Raw genomic sequence first — 13,502 nt, forward strand, 5'->3', positions numbered from 1 at the left:
GTAACTCTTTTGTATTGATGTTTGTTGCACTTGTTCTTTTTTCTGAAGTCAAGGAATTTCTTCATTGTCATTTTACTCACCATGGGATAGAGTTAAGAATCCCAGGCCCAATACCCAAGGCCCTTGAACTTCTGACCCCATTATTAACTTTTGCAAAGTTTTCATTTAAAACAGAGTGGCATATTTCACCAGTCTCTTGCTATGAATTCAATTTTTCTGCACCCATGCCCTCTTTCATGTTTCCTCTACAGTCTCCCTTTCACTGCAACATATACAATATACCATCTCATTTTTCCATGTATTTGAATAATAACCAAACTTAAAGACATTGTCTGGGATATATTTAATGTATATTTATTTATACTATTTTAATACTATTTATATTTGTTTATAACAGCAGCTTATGTATTAAAAGTTTATCTCATGCCAAACACTGTGCTTAATACTTGGCATGCCTTATATAATATTTAGCCTATGTTTTAAAACATTAATTCTACTGTTTTATTTCACAAACAGCCTTTGAGTGTTTAAAAGGTTATGGTTAAATAAGTCAAGACATCTAAAAGCCAAAGGGGGGTGATATAAAAAAGAAATGTCAGAATGAGTGCTAGCACACAAAAATTTCTCAATAAATATTTGTTGAATGAATGAGGTTTTTGCAAGTGTTATCTCCTCCATGAGGCTTTATAAGACCACTTTAAGTCACAAGGCTTTTTTCTTGTGAAATTTCATAGATTTACATCTGAGCCCACATATTCAGCAGATAGCTGTTTCTCCTTAGGAAAGTTCTTGTCTCATTTCTGTGATTTTCATTTGGTTTTACTATTATTTGTTTCTCTCTTCCCCCTTCTTGAAATCAGAGGGTATATTGTATAACAGCAAGAATTCATATTTGTTAATAATCTCTTCATTGACAGGGGTTGATATTGATATAAATAAAATGAAGTTTCTGTTTGTTTCTACATTGCTTTCTTGGAAACTAGATGGAAGTATGTGTTTCAAGTTTATTGTAAGTGTGATGGATTGAGAATAGGGGAGTGACATAATCTGATTTATGCTTCAAAATTTTTCCTGAAGGAGTTCTGATTCCAGGTAGATTGAGGAAATATATGCCCAGCCTTTCTCTCCAGTTGAGTATAACTATAAAACCTGGAAAGAATTTATATGCAGTTATTTGAGAACTGTGAAAAGTAAATATCAGCAGGGGAAGACTGCCAGAAATCAAAGTAACACTGAACTAATTGCAAATTTACTATTTTTCCTCTTCTGGAATATTCTGACGTAAAGTCAGTTCAACTCAAAACCTAAAAGTGAGCACCGTAGTACAGACAGAGAAAGATTATAGGAAAAAACATTATACTCTTGGATCAACAAAAGAAAATAGGAACTCTTAGAACTCAGAAAGAAGAAGAAATCCCTTGGTTCTTTTTTTCCCCCTTTTTCTCCATTTTCTCATGCCCCAGCCTACAAGTGACTCCTCAGTAGCAGATAAAGTAGCAGTGGATGTGAATGGCAACAGGAAACCAAAGGATCCAACTCTATGAAAAAAAGAAAGTTTCTGCTCTGTTCAGTGGAGCTGTGATGCTAAGAAAGCCAGGCCAAATTCCATTGATTATCCTACATGCCCTCAATTCTCCTGTTGATTTGACTCCAGGTGCAGCACAATCACAGAAGTGGGCAGTTTGGTGATGGAGGACAGAAAAGGGGAGACCCAGGAAACCAGAAAACACTAGGGAGATAGCAGATAAGGCATATGTGAAAATGATCCCATAAAAAGTGTTTTGAATTCTTGGACAAAAATCCTGACTTGATCATGCATGGGTTTTATCTCCATTAGCATCACACAGATTTTGAGAACTGAGATAATGAACAGAGTGCAGTCCAAGTTCTAGACTGACCACTGGGTGGTGCACACACAGGACAGATCTGGATAGCACTGCAAAAACTTTGAAAACTAAACTGACATTGGAACCACAGCCTACAGAAAGTAGGTCGGAAATTGTGGCTTGAACTAAACAAGGTCAAGTGTCTGCTGAAACAAAATATCAATCTTTTCTATAGGATTTAAACAAATTCTAAAGTCCCACAACAGAGTAGTTAAAATGTCCAAATTGTAATCCCAAATTACTAACATACAAAGAATGATGAAAATCTCAACTCACATAGGAAAAGAAGCAAACAAGATGGCACAAACATTGGAATTATGGCTTCCCTGGTGGCGCACTGGTAAAAGAATCCACCTGCAGTGCAGGAGACCTGGGTTTTATCCCTGGGTCAGGAAGACCCCCTGGAGAAGGAAATGGCAACACAGTCCAGTATTCTTGCCTAGGGATTCCCATGGACAGAGGAGCCTGGCAGGCTACAGTCCATGGGGTCACAAAGAGTTGGACATGACTTAGTGACTAAACAACAGCAAACAACAAAGTGTGTATTATAAAAATGCTTGAACAGAGAACTTCTGGTTTCAGTTCCAATATGCAAATAACTTAGAAATGGTCACTCCAACCTTCACAGTAAGAGTTAAACAAACTTAAAATCAACTACTTGTCTTAGATTTATCAGAGTTGAGGTAATAGAACAAACTGCTATCCTCAAATTTGGAGAGATAGAGACCTACAGAGGAACACAGCTTACAAGGAGCAGAAACTGCTGGAGCAAGGAAATGGGAGGAAGACTTAAATGATCATTTCAGTGAATTTCTAGAGTTTCCATGTGAACTATCTTGAGAATTAAAAGCACCTGAGAAATATCTAAAACGTACAAAGAACTCTTAAAACTCACCAATAAGAAAACAAACAACTCGATTAAAACACGGGATGAAGATCTTAAAAGATACCTCTTCAAAGAATATAAACAGATGGCAAATAAGCATATAAAAATATACTTCATATCATATTCCACCAGAAAAATACAAATTGAAACAAGGAGAAACCACTATACACCTATTGCAATGTCCAAAATCCAGAACACTGACAATGCCAAATGTTGGAGAAGATGTGGAGCATCAGGAATTCTCATTCATTGCTGGTGGGAAAGCAAAATAGTATAGCCAGTTTGGAAGACAGCTTGGTGATTTCTCACAAACCTCAATATACTCTTAATATATCAATTTTACCCCTTGCTATTTATTCAAAGGAGTTGAAATTCTATGTCCCACCAAAACCTGCATCTGGATGTTTATAGCAGTTTTATTCATAACCTCCAAAAACCTGGAAGCAACCTAGATGTCTTTCAGTAGGTGAATTAATGAATGAACTGTGGTACATCCAGGCAATGTAATGTTAGTCAAAGAAGATATTATTACTCCCAATTTACAGATGAGAAAACTGGGGATTGATGAACTGATATGTCCAAGGTTGTATACAATTATCTGGAAGAGTTCATATTCTAATTTAGGCCTGTCAGATGCTAAAAGCCTGTGCTCATTCTATTGTACCAAGTTCAGAAAAAGAGTGAATCAGATTCATTTAAAGATTTATTGACTTCATAATTTTATTATTTTCTAAACATTTTTATTAAATTATAATGTGCATACAGAAAAGCACATGGGTAATAAGGTAATAAATAATCACATACTGAAACTACCCATGCAACTGAAACTCATAAAGAAGCAGAACATTCTCTTTCTCCCATTCCCCAGCTCTCAAAGACCTCCTGTTCCCTTTCCAGTCACTATTACTGACCAATGAAAACCACTATCTTACTTTGATCATTATATATTAATTTTGCCTATTACTGAACTTCATATAAATGGAATTATATAGCATACTCTTTTATGCCTTTTTATGTAGCTTCTGATCAACTTTTCTCGCTGTCCATCTGTTTATTGTTTGCATGTTTAGATTATTCATTGTCATAAGCAGTCCATTGTATGCCTATAGAAGAATATATATGCATTCATTCTATTATTGGTACGTTGTACAGAGTTTAGAGCTATCACAAATGTACTGCTATAAACATTCTTGTGCATGTCATCTGGTAAATGTAACTACATTTTTGTTTGAGTAATCTTCATTGGGTAGTCGGAACTGGTAACAGGGCAGAGAAGGATGGAAATAGAGCGGTTGGAAGACTACTGCAAAAGGTCAAGCCTAAGCTGCGATTCATGGGGGTCGCAAAGAGTCAGACACAACTAAACGACTGAATTGAACTGAACTGAAGCTACTGAAGGTAAAGAAAAATACAATAATGATGGGACTGGAGAGAAAGGAATAGAACAGAAAGAAATAAAATTGCTTAGATATAGAGATCAGTTGGTGCTAAGGAATAAAATTGACAAAAAAGTCAAATATGAGAAAAAATTTTAATCTATTTAAAGAGGAAAGAAATTTGGTTACAATGCTCATTGGCAGAGGGGGTTTACATTTGTTTCAGTATTATTGAGATATAAATGACATATACCACAGTATAAGTTTAAGATGTACAACAGAATAATCTGATTTGCATACATAGTAGTCCCACTTATCTGCAGATTTGTTTTCTTTTTTTCTTGATATTTATTTATTTATTTTTTAAATATAAATTTATTGCTTTAATTGGAGGCTAATTATTTTACAATATTGTAGTGGTTTTGCCATACATTGACATTGATCTGCCACACGTGTACATGTGTTCCCCATCCTGAACCCCTCTCCCATCTCCCACCCCATCCCATCCCTCTGGGTCATCCCAATGCACCAGCCCCAAGCACCCTGTCTCATGCCTCAAACCTGGACTGGCAATCCATTTCACATATGATAATATACATGTTTCAGTGCTGTTCTCCCAAATCATTCCACCCTCGCCCTCTGCCACAGAGTCCAAAAGACTGTTCTATACATCTGTGTCTCTTTTGCTGTCTTGCATATAAGGTTATCATTACAATCTTTCTAAATTACATATCTATGTGTTAGTATACTGTATTGGTGTTTTTCTTTCTGGCTTACTTCAATCTGTATAATAGGCTCCAGTTTCATCCACCTCATTAGAACTGATTCAAATGTACTTTTTTTTAATGGCTGAGTAATATTCCATTCTGTATATATACCACAGCTTTCTTATCCATTCGTCTCCTGATGGACATCTAGGTTGCTTCATGTCCTGGCTATTATAAATAGTGCTGCAATGAACATTGGGGTACACGTGTCTCTTTCAATTCAGGTTTCCTCGGTGTGTATGCCTAGCAGTGGGATTGCTGGGTCATATGGCAGTTCTATTTCCAGTTTTTTAAGGAATCTCCACACTGTTATCCATAGTGGCTGTACTAGTTTGCATTCCCACCAACAGTGTAAGAGGGTTCCCTTTTCTCCACACCCTCTCAAGCATTTATTGCTTGTAGACTTTTGGATAACAGTCATTCTGACCGGTATGAGATGGTACTTCATTGTGGTTTTGATTTCACTTCTCTGATAATGAGTGATGTTGAGCATCTTTTCATGTGTTTGTTAGCCATCTGTATCTCTTCTTTGGAGAAATGTCTGTTTAGTTCTTTGGCCCATTTGTTGATTGGGTCGTTTATTTTTCTGGAATTGAGCTTCAGGAGTTGCTTGTATATTTTTGAGATTAATTCTTTGTTCGTTGCTTCATTTGCTATTGTTTTCTCCCATTCTGAAGGCTGTCTTTTCACCTTGCTTATAGTTTCCTTTGTTGTGCAAAAGCTTTTAAGTTTCATTAGGTCCCATTTGTTTATTTTTGCTTTTATTTCCAATACTCTGGGGGGTGGGTCATAGAGGATCCTGCTGTGATTTATGTTGGAGAGTGTTTTGCCTATGTTTTCCTCTAGGAGTTTTATAGCTTCTGGTCTTACATTTAGATCTTTAATCCATTTTGAGTTTATCTTTGTGTATGGTGTTAGAAAGTGTTTGTTTCATTGTTTTATGAGTGGCTAACCAGTTTTCCCAGCACCACTTGTTAAAGACATTGTCTTTTATCCATTGCATATTCTCGCCTCCTTTGTCAAAGATAAAGTTTCCATAGGTATGTGGATTTATCTCTGGGCTTTCTACTCTGTTCCATTGATCTATATTTCTGTCTTTGTGCCAGTACCATCCTGTCTTGATGACTGTAGGTTTGTATTAGAGCCTGAAGGCAGGCAGGTTGATTCCTCCAGTTCCATTCTTCTTTCTCAAGATTGCTTTGGCTATTCGAGTTTTTTGTTTTTTTCCCATACAAATTGTGAAATTATTTGTTCTAGTTCTCTGAAAAATGCCGTTGGTAGCTTGATAGGGATTGCATTGAATCTATAGATTACTTTGGGTAGTATACTCATTTTCACTGTATTGATTCTTCCAATCCATGAGCATGGTATGTTTCTCCATCTGTTTGTGTCCTCTTTGATTTCTTTCATCAGTGTTTTATAGTTTTCTATATATAGGTCTTTTGTTTCTTTAGGTAGATATATTCCTAAGTATTTTATTCTTTTCGTTGCAATGGTGAAAGGAATTGTTTCCTTAATTTCTCTTTCTGTTTTCTCATTGTTAGTGTATAGGAATACAAGGGATTCCTGTGTGTTAATTTTATATCCTACAACTTTACTATATTCATTGGTTAGCTCTAGTAATTTTCTGGTAGAGTTTTTAGGGTTTTCTATGTAGAGGATCATGTCATCTGCAAACAGGGAGAGTTTGACTTCTTCTTTTCCAATCTGGATTCTTTTTATTTCTTTTTCTGCTCTGATTGCTGTGGCCAAAACTTCCAAAACTATGTTAAATAGTAGTGGTGGGAGTGGGCACCCTTGTCTTGTTCGTAACTTTAGGGAAAATGTTTTTGATTTTTCACCATTGAGGATAATGTTTTCTGTGGGTTTGTCATATATAGCTTTTATTATGTTGAGGTATGTTCCTTCTATTCCTGCTTTCTGAAGGGTTTTTTTTCATAAATGGATGTTGAATATTGTCAAGGGCTTTCTCTGTATCTATTGAGATAATCATATGGTTTTTATCTTTCAATTTGTTAATGTGATGTAACACATTGATTGATTTGCAGATATTGAAGAATCCTTGCATCCCTGGGATGAAGCCCACTTGGTCATGATCTTTTAAATATGTTGTTGGATTCTGTTTGCTAGAATTTTGTTAAGGATTTTTGCATCTGTGTTCATCAGTGATATTGGCCTGTAGTTTTCTTTTTTTGTGGCATCTGTCAGGTTTTGGTATTAGGGTGATGGTGGTCTCATAGAATGAGTTTGGAAGTTTTCCTTCCTCTGTAATTTCCTGGAAGAGTTTGAGTAGGATAGGCGTTAGCTCTTCTCTAAATATTTGGTAGCATTCAACTGTGAAGCCGTCTGGTCCTGGGCTTCTGTTTGCTGGAAGATTTCTGATTACAGTTTCAATTTCCATGCTTGTCATGGGTCTGTTAAGATTTTCTATTTCTTCCTGGTTCAGTTTTGGAAAGTTGTACTTTTCTAAGAATTTGTCCATTTCTTCCAAGTTGTCCATTTTATTGACATATTGTTGCTGATAGTAGTCTCTTATGATCCCTTGTATTTTTGTGTTGTCTGTTGTGATTTCTCCATTTTCATTTTTAATTTTGTTGATTTGATTCTTCTCCCTTTGTTTTTTGGTGAGTCTGTCTAATGGTTTTTCAATTTTATTTATCTTCTCAAAGAACCAGCTTTTAGCTTTGTTGATTTTTGCTATGGTCTCTTTTGTTTCTTTTGTATTTATTTCTGCCCTAATTTTTAAGATATCTTTCCTTCTACTAAACCTGGGGTTCTTTATTTCTTCCTTTTCTAGTTGCTTTATGTGTAGAGTTAGGTTATTTATTTGACTTTTTTCTTGTTTCTTGCACATAGTGACTGCAGCCATGAAATTAAAAGACGCTTACTCCTTGGAAGAAAAGTTATAACCATCCTAGACAGCATATTAAAAAGCAGAGACATTACTTTGTCAACAAAGGTCCGTCTAGCAAAGGCTATGGTTTTTCCAGTGGTCATGTATGGATGCGAGAGTTGGACTATAAAGAAAGCTGAGCACAGAAGAATTGATGCTTTTGAACTGTGGTGTTGGAGAAGACTCTTGAGAGTCCCTTGGACTGCAAGGAGATCCAACCAGTCCATGCTAAAGGAGATCAGTCCTGGGTATTCATTGGAAGGACTGATGTTGAAGCTGAAACTCTAATACTTTGGCCACCTCATGTGAAGAGCTGACTCATTGGGAAAGACCCTGATGCTGGGAAAGATTGAGGGCGGGAGGAGAAGGGGACGACAGAGGATGAGATGGTTGGATGGCATCACTGACTAAATGGACATGGGTTTGGGTGGACTCTGGGAGTTGGTGATGGACAGGGAGGCTTGGGTTGCTATGGTTCATGGCGTCGCAAAGAGTTGAACACAACTGAGCGACTGAACTGAACTTATTTCTTGAGGTAAACCTGTGTTGCTATGAACCTTCCTCTTAGCACTGCTTTTACAGTGTCCCAAAGGTTTTGGGTTGTTGTGTTTTCATTTTCATTCGTTTCTATGCAAATTTTGATTTCTTTTTAAATTTCTTCTGTGATTTGTTGGTTTTTCAGGAGCGTGTTGTATAGCCTCAATATGTTGGAATTTTTAATAGTTTTTCTCTTGTAATTGACATCTAATCTAAATGCTTTGTGGTCAGAAAAGATGCTTGGAATGATTTCATTTTTTTTAAAACTTACCAAGGCTAGATTTATGGCCCAGGGCGTGATCTATCCTGGAGAAGGTTCCATGTGCACTTGAGAAAAAGGTGAAATTCATTGTTTTGGGGTGAAATGTCCTATAGATATCAATTAGGTATAACTGGTCTATTGCATTATTTAAAGTTTGTGTTTCCTTGTTAATTTTCTGTTTAGTTGATCTATCCATAGGTTTGAGTGGGGTATTAAAATCTCCCACTATTATTGTGTTATTGTTAATTTCCCATTTCGTACTTGTTAGCTTTTGCTTTACATGTTGTGGTGCTCCTATGTTGGGTGCATATATATTTATAATTGTTATATCTTCTTCTTGGATTGATCCTTTGATCATTATGTAGTGTCTTTCTTTGTCTCTTTTCACAGACTTTATTTTAAAGTCTATTTTATCTGATATGAGTGTTGCTACTCCTGCTTTCTTTTGGTCTCTATTTGCATGGAATATCTTTTTCCAGCCCTTCACTTTCAGTCTATATGTGTCCCGTGTTTTGAGGTGGGTCTCTTGTAGTAAACATATATAGGAGTCTTATTTTTGTATCCATTCAGCCAGTCTTTGTCTTTTTGTTGGACCATTCAATCCATTTACATTTAAGGCAATTATTGATTAGTATGATCCTGTTGCCATTTGTTTTTGGGGGTTCGAGCTTATACACCCTTTCTATGTTTCCTGTCTAGAGAAGATCCTTTTGCATTTGTTGGAGAGCTGGTTTGGTGGTGCTGAATTCTCTCAGCTTTTGCTTGTCTGTAAAGCTTTTGATTTCTTCTTCATATTTGAATGAGATCCTTGCTGGGTACAGTAATCTGGGTTGTAGGTTTTCCTCTTTCATCACTTTAAGTATGTCCTGCCATTCCCTTCTGGCCTGAAGTGTGTTATTTGTTGTTTTTCCCTGGTTTCTTTTAATATTTGTTCTTTGTGTTTTATCTTTGTTAATTTGATTAATGTGTGTCTTGGGGTGTTTCACCTTGGGTTTATCCTGTTTGGGACTCTCTGGGTTTCTTGGACTTGGGTGACTATTTCCTTCCCCATTTTAGGGACGTTTTCAACTATTATCTCCTCAAGTATTTTCCCATGCCCTTTCTTTTTGTCTTCTCCTTCTGGGACTCCTATGATTCGAATGTTGGGGCATTTAACATTGTCCCAGATGTCTCTGAAGTTGTCCTCATTTTTTAAAATTCTTTTTTCTTTTTTTCTTCTCTGCTTCTTTTATTTCTACCATTTTATCTTCTACCTCACTTATCCTATCTTCTGCCTCCGTTATTCTACTGTTGGTTCCCTCCAGAGTGTTTGTGATCTCATTTATTGCATTATTCTTTATATATTGTCTCTTTTTTATTTCTTCTAGGTCCTTGTTAAAGATTTCTTGCATCTTCTCAATCCTTGTCTCCAGGCTATTTATCTGTAACTCCATTTTGTTTTCAAGATTTTGGATCATTTTCACTATCATTATTCAGAATTCTTTATCACATAGATTCCCTATCTCTTCCTCTTTTATTTGGTTTGGTGGGCATTTATTCTGTTCCTTTACCTGCTGAGTATTTCTCTGCCTCTTCATCTTGTTTATATTGCTGTGTTTGGGGTGGCCTTTCTGTATTCTGGCAGTTTGTGGCTCCTCTTTATTGTGGAGGTTCCTCTCTGTGGGTGGGGTTGGATGGATGGCTTGTCAACGTTTCCTGGTTAGGGAAGCTTTTGTCAGTGTTCTGGTGGATGGAGCTGGATTTCTCTCTGGAGTGCAATGAAGTGTCCAGTAGTGAGTTTTGAGATGTCAGTGGGTTTGGTGTGACTTTGGACAGCCTGTATATTGAATCTCAGGACTATGTTCCTGTGTTGCTGGAGAATTTGCGTGGTATGTCTTGCTCTGAAACTTGTTGGCTCTTGGGTGGTGCTTGGTTTCAGTGTAGGTATGGAGGCTTTTGATGAGCTCTTATCAATTAATGTTCTCTGGAGTCAGGAGTTCTCTGGTGTTCTCAGATTTTGGACTTAAGCCTCCTGCCTCTGGCTTTCAGTCTTATTCCTACATTAGCCTCAAGACTTCTCCATCTATACAGCACTGATGATAAAACATCTAGGTTAATGATGAAAGTTTCTCCACAGTGAGGGACACCTTGAGAGGTTCACAGAGTTACGTGGAGAAGAGAAGAGGGAGGAAGGAGATAGAGGTGACCAGGAGGAAAAGAGGGGGAATCAAAAGGAGAGAGAGCAAGCTAGCCAGTAATCACTTCCCAATGTGCTCTCCACAGTCTGGACCCCTCAGAATTGTTCAAAGAGTTACACAGAGAAGAGAAGAGGGAGGAAGGAGACAGAGGTGGCCAGGAGGAGAAAAGGGGGAATCAAAAGGAAAGAGACGGTTGCAGCCAGTAATCAGTTCCCTCAGTGTTCTCCACAGCCCGGAACACACAAAGAGATTCACAGAGTTGGGTAGAGAAGAGAAGGTGGAGGGAGGAGATAGAGGCAACCTAGTGGAGAAAAAGGAGAATCAAAAGAGGGAAAGAGTAATCAAGCCAGTAGTCTCACTCCCAAGTAAAAATGGGTACTGAAGAGTGGGTTTTTAAAGGTACAAAATTGATAACAAATACCAAAAAGCAAAGATTAAAAAGCTAGAGTAGACATTAGATTCTCAAAAATACACTATTAAAAAAACAAAACAAAGTCACAAGAATTATAAATTATATATATGAAGTTTGCTTTAAAATAGGGTATTTTTTTTGCAAGGTAACAGTAGGTTATAAAAATGAAAATTAAAGCAGTAATAGAGGACTTAAAAATGAAATAATATTTTTAATTTTAAAAAATGATAATAGTAAGAATATATCTAAGAATTTTTCTGGAGCTGTTGTGGATAGTGTGGGGTCAGTTCATTTTCAGATAGTTCCTTGATCCAACTTATACTTCTCAAGATCTATAGGCCCCTTCCTATGTAGTTGGTGTTAACTACAGGGTTTTAATCTATTGCACCTGTCAGTTCCAAAGTGGTTCCCTTTGTTTATTTTAGCTTCTTCTGTTTGCTGGTCTCTTCAGTGTCTAATTTCCACCCTGACACAAGGGGGCGATGGTGGTCACTTTTTAAGGCTCACTTGTTCAGTGTGCTGTGGGGAGGGAGGAACACTGCAAACAAGCATCACTGGCGTGTGTGGGGAGTGCCCGCAGTGTCTCAGCTGCACTGGGTTTGCCCCGCTCACGGCGTGTGTGCTTTCATGATCTACACTTCTCAGGCTCTAGGTTGCTCTGCTGGGAACTGTCTGAGGTGGGCCCTGGGTTGCGTGCACTTCCCAGGTCTAAGTCGCTCAAGTTCGGGTTCTCAGGTACTCCACAAAGGTGCAGAGTCAGTTGGGCCTGCGTTTTGTGCCCTTCCCAGGTCTGAGCAGCTCAGGTGACCAGTTGCTTGGTGAGTGCAGTCACCCCCAGGTTGGGGGTGAGTCTTATTGCCTCCCCCGTCCCAGCCTCTCCGTTTTCTGGGTGTACAATGGGCATGCCTTCTCAGGTGTGCTGTGTGTCTCTGCTGGGGATCTGATCTCTGGCTGCGACCCTCCCGGTGGATGTCAACCATCCAGAATCCCAAGAAGTCTTGGTTAGCAATGAAGCCTGCTTGCAGTTTGGTAGAGGATGCCTCTCTGGGGCCGTGATTGCCCCCTTCTGGCTCTTGCTGCCCCCGCCTGCCTGTGTCTGGCAGGGGGTGGGGCAGTCTGCTGCCCTGCTGGCTAGCTCTGTTCAGTCCTTTGTTCTGTGAGCAGGCTTGGCAGTGTCTTAGGTTAGGGCTTTTCGCTGGATAGTTCTCTCTCTTGCCCTCTTTTTTTTTTTTTTCCTCTCTCTCTCTCCCTCTCTGGCTGTCCTACAGTCTGGGTTGCTCTCTCACGTTAATTCCCTCAGATTGCCCTCGGGGAATTCAGGCCTGGTCCTTACCTTAAGCAATGCAGCCCGCACCTCCCTGTCCAGCCTCCGCTTGCTAGTGGTGGATGCCAGCATCTGGGCTGTTTCTCCACTGGGAGTTTCCATTAAGCATGTAATCTGTGGGGCTTAATTATTTATTTATTTATTTTTCCTCCCGGTTATGTTGCCTTCTGAGATTCCAAGACTCACCACAGACCGGCTGGTGAGAGTGTTTCCTGGAGTTTGGAAACTTCTCTCTTTTTTAAGACTCCCTTCCCCAGATGGATCTTCGTCCCTACATCTTTTGCCTCTCTTTTTATCTTTTATATTTTGTCCTACCTCCTTTCGAAGACAATGGACTGCCTTTCTGGGTGCCTGATGGCCTCTGCCAGCATTCAGAAATTGTTTTGTGGAATTTGCTCAGCGTTCAAATGTTCTTTCGATGAATTTGTGGGGGAGAAAGTGGTCTCCCAGTCCTATTCCTCCACCATCTTAGGACGCCCCTCCTGCAGATTTGCTTTCTATGGCTTCAGTTACCTGTGGTCAATTGTATGCAGAAAATATTAAATAGAAAATTCCAGAAACAAATAATTCACAAAGTTAAAATTTTTAAGTTTTAAATTCTAAGTAGCATGATAATTTTTTAAAATTCAAGTATGGTTGGTTTAGGGCTTCCCTCGTAACTCAAGTCAGTAAAGAATCTGCCTACAATGCAGAAGACCTAGGTTCAATCCCTGGGTCGGGAAGATCCCCTGGAGAAAGAAATGGCAACCCACTCCAGAATTATTGCTTGGAGAATCTCATGGACAGAGGAGTCTGGTAGGCTGCAGTCCATGTGGTCATAAGAGTTGGACACAACTTAGTGACTAAACCACCATAGTTGCTTTGTAATATTATATTAGTTTCATGTGTACAACATAGCGATTCAGTATTTTTATAGATTATACTCCATTAAAAGTTATTACAAGATAATGGCTGTATTATACAATATTATATATTGTATATA

Source organism: Cervus canadensis, chromosome X, assembly GCF_019320065.1.
Source record: "Cervus canadensis isolate Bull #8, Minnesota chromosome X, ASM1932006v1, whole genome shotgun sequence".
Classification (NCBI taxonomy): Eukaryota; Metazoa; Chordata; class Mammalia; order Artiodactyla; family Cervidae; genus Cervus; species Cervus canadensis.